General features: G+C 41.7%; 1 long non-coding RNA gene across 1 annotated transcript; it reads left to right on the forward strand.

Moving 5' to 3' along the window:
• The first annotated feature begins 5,150 nt into the window (after nucleotides 1-5,150).
• Nucleotides 5,151-5,727, forward strand: LOC142385459 (uncharacterized). The gene is made up of 3 exons (XR_012770184.1): nucleotides 5,151-5,236; nucleotides 5,322-5,410; nucleotides 5,505-5,727. It is a non-coding gene; the product is annotated as an uncharacterized LOC142385459 (long non-coding RNA).
• The last annotated feature ends 1,230 nt before the right edge of the window (nucleotides 5,728-6,957 follow it).

Consider the following 6,957-nt stretch of genomic DNA (forward strand, 5'->3'; position numbering starts at 1 on the left):
TATCGTTTTTTACAGCCCTGCGCTGCTGGACGACAGCCCCTGACTGCTGCCCGTCTGCGCGAGGAAGAGAACAGACAGGCAGCAGAACATGAGGAGGACGACGAAGAACTCTACAATAATGAACTTGTTGTAGAGACTGGCGCGAGTGATGAGGAGATTACGGGGAGAGATGAAGAGGAGGAGGATTAACAAATTGGGAGGATTTCTTTTTTTTTGCACTACTGGTACCGTTACGCTACCGCTACGTTTCTGTTACCATATTACCGGTATTGTATTGTACTTGTTCAATAAATGAACCTACGGTAGTATTTTATAGGTTCAAATAGACACAAAATCTCGTTTTTATTCATTCCACTGGTAGTCTGTTTTGCTCAAATAGAAATAGAGGCCTGTCTCTAATTCTGGCCTCCTTCCAATAAAAGCCGGGACCAAGAGGCACGTGAGTGAATAAAGGCCCCGGCCTATATTAGAGGATTTACGGTAGTTTGAGTGTCATGGTGTGTTAAGGGAGGACCCAGGTGCAGACACGGACGGGAGGCAAAAAGTGACGTTAAAGGATTTATTTTACAAAGATAAACAAAAGGCACAGCAAAGCTGGAGTAAAGAAAAACTAAACTGAACATGAAACTAAGAAAATAACAAAAGAGACTTAAATAATCGCGGAAGGACTGACGAGGAAAAACCAGGGACAGGAGAGAGAACATAAAGGCGAGGAATGCAGACTAGGATTTCAGATAGGGGAACGAGACAAGACAAGACCAAGGTATAGACGGGTATAAGACGAGGATCCGGCGAGGAATGGTTGAACTAGAAAGGAATATATACTGGGGAGGTGATTACTGGAGCAGGAACTGGTGGCTGATTAGTAACGGGTTGCAGGTGAGAGTGAATGAGAGGAGGAGACAGACTGAGGAGAGGGAGAGCACACTAACAAAGAGAAAGGAGAAATAAACAGAACTGTGATGGCCAAACCCATGGTCACACTCTAAAGTCAGTAACTCTTCTATGTATTCTTTCACTCATCACTTTAGTTTCAATAAAATGTTTATTGGTTGGGTTAAATACATTTGTTCTATTTGTAAGCGCGCGCATTTAGTTTACTTATGTATCTTTTCTCAACCTGTCGTTTCTGTTTGTTTAATTCTGTTTCTTTTACCGGTATTTACCTGGGGAGTATTCCACGAAAGTAGCTAAAGGAAGCCAGGCTATAGCCGGAAAGCGTCGCTTGAACTAGCGCCATCTCCCAATTAAGCCTCAAGTCGTTCCACGAAGACATTTTAGCTGCATCTCGGTGAGGCTAATCCAAGCGAGGCTTACATAGCCTGGCTAAGTGTGAGTGCACGAGGAACGTAAGAAGCCCTGACGAGTGGATGGTGGAAAAACGGAGATGGCAGAAAAGGAGAGCAAGACAAGAGCTGTTATTTTTTCGGCAGCTGAACAAATAATGCTTATGGAGCTGTATGAGGATTTTAAAAGTGTCATCACCAGAAATGGTAATACAGCTGCGGTCAAAAAAGCGAAGAAAACGGCATGGCTAACAACTGCAGACAGACTAAACGCGTAAGTTGTGAAAGTTTCATAACATTGTCAATTGTTAGACATTTATTTTACTGTCCTCATGTATTTATGCTCTCCTCTGTGTTGTAATTTGTTTACATAAAGCATGCTGAATTGTCTCTGAGATGTACAGCACACATATACTGGCCCTGCTCAGTTTATTAATAACCCAATAATCGACACGCATCATCATACTTTGTGACTATATTATCGTGAGTGTGTGACCCACATACTAATTTTTCACTGTTACATCTCAACAGGAGCAATCTTAACAGCCAAAAGCGTACCTGGCAGCAAGTGAAGGTAAAGTACAGGAAAATATTTCAGTGGTAAGTAGACTTTAAAGAAATGTGTTTGTCCAATAAAGAGAGCACCAAACTAGATATGGAACACAAGAAACTGAAAATAAAAAAGATCAAGCTAGAGATTATGAAACTGGAGAGGGATGTTAGTATAAATTCAGATAAAGGAGAATTTCGTGTTGTGAACTGTATTTAATTCTGTTTTCTCTCCACAGCTTGAGAAACATGTAATAATAATTAAACAATTCAACACAACTTGAACTCAAACTTGTCATTATTGTACGGTTCATGCAACGTGTTAGAAATGTGTTTTTTACATTTATATGCACAGTGGGGTGCCATGACCTAAACGTGTGGAAAGTTATAAATCATCTCTGTCCATTTAGCCTTCTTAAACTGCTACTGTGTCAATGCTAAATTATGAAAAGAAGTTCTAACTCAAAGGTCACAACAATAAGGATCAAAGGAAATATGTGTCCCTGTATAGGTCCCTCACTGTGTCAGGAGAAACTGAGTCATTTCAGGCACTAGAACTCAACGAAGAAAAGACTTGAGCCTGAAAAGTTGTCCACAAGACAAATTGTATAAAATATGAAGTATACTATTAATTTAAGATGGCTCTGTCAGAAGTCAGCCAAGGTGCCTGAGAACTTTAAGCAATGAACCTGTATTAAATTTGGCCAAAGGTCATTTCTATCCGTGCCCTTGTTTTAGCATGTGCATGTGCATGTGAATGCCCTCTCTGCCCTTGTTCCTGGATCAGGATATGGCGTGAGGAGGTACGGCCAGCATGCAAAGCCTTTATCCCCAAGCAAGACACCATTGAACTCTCCTGCAGAATAAGAGAAATGTTGGATGGATATACATGTGTTAAGACTTGGCAATTTGATGCAATATGTGCCTTATTTGGCTATCTATAATAAAGTATGACGAGCACTTTAAATTCCTTAAGATGACCTCTACACCTGACCTCTCATTACATTACCAAAATTCTGCCAATGCTACACTTTACTTCAAAAGTACACTCCTTCGGGTAAGTAAAATGCTTGCGCCTTGTGCAAACCTCTGTGCCAGTGAGGATGCTCGGAAGATCCTAGAATCATGAACTGATCCCGGCCATTTAGCCTCAATGTTGGAAATGAAATGACCTCCATCACAGATCATCTGTATGCTCAGAGGATAGGAGTCAATGATGAGGTTTCACAGGGCATAAATGTAACATTGCTCAGCCTTACTCAAAGGGGTTGATGTGGTATTTTTCAAAATGAGAAATCCAGTTCAGAGTCTATGGACAATTATGTGTACAATAAGTGTACCTGTACATTTAGGATATGGAAAAATGTTCGGTTTACATAGTCAGCCTCCACGGGTCCAGCAGGGGCCTGGACAATGTGACAATGTTTAAATCCAGACTGAAAACAGTTGTATTTAGATGTGCATATGACACCTGAAAGTATTTTATCTGCACTCTTCACTTTTAAATTAATTAATTAATGATTTTTTTGTTTTTTGGAATGATTTTATTGCCTTCTTGTGATTTTATGTAGCTGTAAAGCACTTAGAATTGCCTTGTGTACGAATTGTCACTGCATGAAAAGAGGGATTTGCGGATGTATGTGGCCCCTTACATGTCCGCATACGTTAAGCCCCTGCATTTGCGGTGGTAAAAGTGAAAACTTGGCCCAAATTGTCGCAAATTGACCTGGCAACTGCTCCCCCATGCCCCCCTCCCCTCCCCTACTTAGGAGAGCCTTTAATATGTAAATGCCAGTGATCAGGTCAGGAGCTGCCACAGTCATTTTCAAGTGGGGTGGGGTGAGGTGAGGTGGGGGGTGGGCAGGCCTGTTTCTACACGTTCACTATCACCTCCAACTCCAGCCAAGTTTGTTGCTGTGTTGTCTTGAAAAAGAAGAGGTGCACGCTGTCTGCTGGTGACAGGTGATGCATATCTGGTTTTTTTTCTCCCAAACACCTCTTTTGTAACCGCTTTTTGTGGGCAAAATTCAAGGATTCAAGGTTTCAAAGGTTTATTGTCATGTGTGCAGTTAGAAACGTGTTTCCCTGAACAATGAAATTATTTTCTTTGTTGCCCGCACTGGATGTCCAAATGTATAATAATAAAGATAAGATAAAGATAAAATAAGCATGCAACAGCAATATTCTAAAAGGTTTCTTAAATAAAATAGAAATATAGAAATAAAAATATAGAAATCTGGCCTGTATACATAATGTGCAGTAGTGCGCTCAGTGTTTTATTGTGTATGGCTTAATTCGGTGTCACAATGGTCACAATATCGCCGAGGTCTTTTCTTTGTCCTTGCAGAGTCCATTTTTGTGTCAAAACAGTGCAAATTGCCAGCTGTGGTCAGACAACATTAAATAGCAAAAGGACGGGAGGTTGTCTCGCGAGTATTCCGTGTAATGACGTATACGCATATGATTGGTGGAGCTTAACGGCTCGCATAAGCTCTCGTTCAATCACGTATGAGAAACATTGTGTCGTGCAGTGTAAACAAAAAGTTTAAGGAGCAGATCTGGCGGCAGAAAGACAGACAGAAAGGCAGACAGAGTCCCGTACTGTGAAAACTGCCCTGGTTTGTGGCTGGAAGACGACTAGCTTTCAACTCCCCAGCAACTCTCTGCGGGTCTACAGGTTTGTGTGTTTTTTTCTACTTGCACATGAGCATTTGATTGTTTAATTTTAGTCTTGTTGACACTGTACAGCACTTGGGACAGTTCTCGCTGATTTTAAATGTGCTGTATATTAAACTTACTTACTCACTTGCTTACAGGCAGATAAAATGAAAGTCCTGTTGAATGCTATGACCGGGATGTCTCGTATGGTGGCCAGCACTGTGGATACGTGGAGAGGGTTCTGGAGGGAATCGACCAGAGATTCGCTAGGTTGGAGGCAAGATGGCCGTCGAGAACGGACTGAAGTTACATTCCAGAGAAGTTGAAGAGCGCACCCCCAAGAGAAGGCGGATACAGAATCCGAAAATCGCGGTAAGAGTAGGTTATTGACTGTGGCTTTAGGCTAAACTCAACTTAATTGTGTCCATCACGTGACAACCAGTGTGAGTTGCTTTATTTAAAAAAATGAATTTCGTGTTTTCAATTTATAGGAAGCAGTTCGCCGCCTGCATAACTCACCGTGGCATTATAATCCAGGTCAAGGGTAAGAATAAGTGAATGTTCTCCCAATATCTAGTTGAGTTGGACCCGATGTTACGTTAATGCAGTTTTTTTTTATTAACCATAGGCCTGTTGTTTTTACAGGCTACTGTCACCTCACGATATGGATGTAACGAGTCGCTTGAAGGAGGCGGTGGCAAACAGTCCGAACTTCAGAGAGGCAGACGGGGACACTATCGAGGGTGAGCGGCGCTGGCTTTTACCACGGCTGGCACTGATACTTTTAAGCACTGGTCATTTTATTCATTCCTCTTGTTTGTTTTTTAGCTGCGTGACGGACCTGTGTGCTGTGCTACAGGCACGTCTTGAAGCCAACCCGAAATACTCACAGTCTCACCACAGAAGAGTAAAAGAGAGTAAGAACATATACGCTGTCAATATGACTTTTGTTACTTTATGGACAAGTTGTCAATATGCTGTGCATGGATTATTTATTGGTTATTCCAACAGCTCCCAGAAGCCAGCTTCTGATCCAGAATGAGGACGTCTGACAACTCCGCAGACCCTGCAGGGACCGGAGTAATGCGAAGAATGCGGATTCCAAACGGCGGCGTTTAGGCTTATTGTGTATATTGTAGGCTACAGCAGTGTGTGTATATAGTTTTCAATTCTTTATTATCAACATGGTTCTTATTACAATGTAAGCTATGTACATTGTGTGGTGTGGCAATAAAAGCGCTTTAAAAAAAAAAAAAGTTTCCTTTTTCATTCTCAATAGATTCACGTCATTCATGCCTGCATTCATAGCCTAGTCATAGTGCAGCTTATAAGAATGACGTGAATATATGAAGTACACAAACATCCCAGGAATATTAGTAATCATAATCACAATTATTAATCATTATTTCTGAATGATATGCCCATATAAAGTATGCATATATTAACCTTATTGGCCAATGGGCGGACAGCTTTACAGGAGCTTTTTTATGTAATCACGTGCCTTTTTCGTCCAATACCAGCGAGGCCAGTGAGAGGTCCAGGCACTCTCACAGCGGGGTGCTAATCGCTGGGCCATTAGCACCCCGCTGTGAGAGCCCGCCGCGAGTCGGGTTCGTTTCCGACGATTTTCTCGCTCAACAAACTTAAAGTTTGTCTGCCTGCAAGCGCCCAGGTGCGTCCGAAAATTAGGCAAATTCGCGGAAGTTCACTGCCGTCCACAGTGACACAAATCCCTCTTTTCGTGCAGTGTGTGCTCTACAAATTGCCTTGGATGCGTACATGGGTACAGTGTAGTGCACCGATAACATTAGGGAAGCCTGAGGGAGATGATGAACTTAATGCAAATACTTCAGCCAGTAGGTTGTTTTACATTATCGGCTACTGTAAATGTGGAGCAGCAGCCTGAAAGGACAGAGGTTTTGCCCCCCCCGACATTCGCAATACTGACACTCTCCCTCTGTTCAAGTCTTAGCTCAAAACCCATCCGTTCAAGTGTGCTTACCTCCATTGATTGCTCCGTTCTGTGTATTTTTAATATGGTATGATGTTTTAATTCCATTTTATCTAATATCTTGTTTGTACAGTGTCTTTGACTGTTTTGAAAGGAGCTTTCAATAATTTGTATCATTAACATTATTACCTGTCTCCCATTTTTCTGAGTCTGGTCCTACGTGGGTGTAGATCGGATGTTTGTTAGGTATTGATTAGTTTTAATGAATACCATTTTCTCTCTCATTTAATTTCATGTTCAATACGTGTGTATAGTTGCGTTTCTTTAGTTGCACTGGCACCGACTGATTGATTTTTCGAGACAGTGAAAGTGGTGATATGATAACCACAGTTTTTGTTTCGTTTTTTAGACAAGACATGATTTGCGGGAGCGCAGAATTCTAGGTGAACATTTCTTTCGGGAGTCTGTTTCAGCTGGTCGGACATTCTTTAAGATGCAGCTAAGCTAAGCTTC

Source organism: Odontesthes bonariensis, chromosome 1 (genome assembly GCF_027942865.1).
Source record: "Odontesthes bonariensis isolate fOdoBon6 chromosome 1, fOdoBon6.hap1, whole genome shotgun sequence".
NCBI lineage: Eukaryota > Metazoa > Chordata > Actinopteri > Atheriniformes > Atherinopsidae > Odontesthes > Odontesthes bonariensis.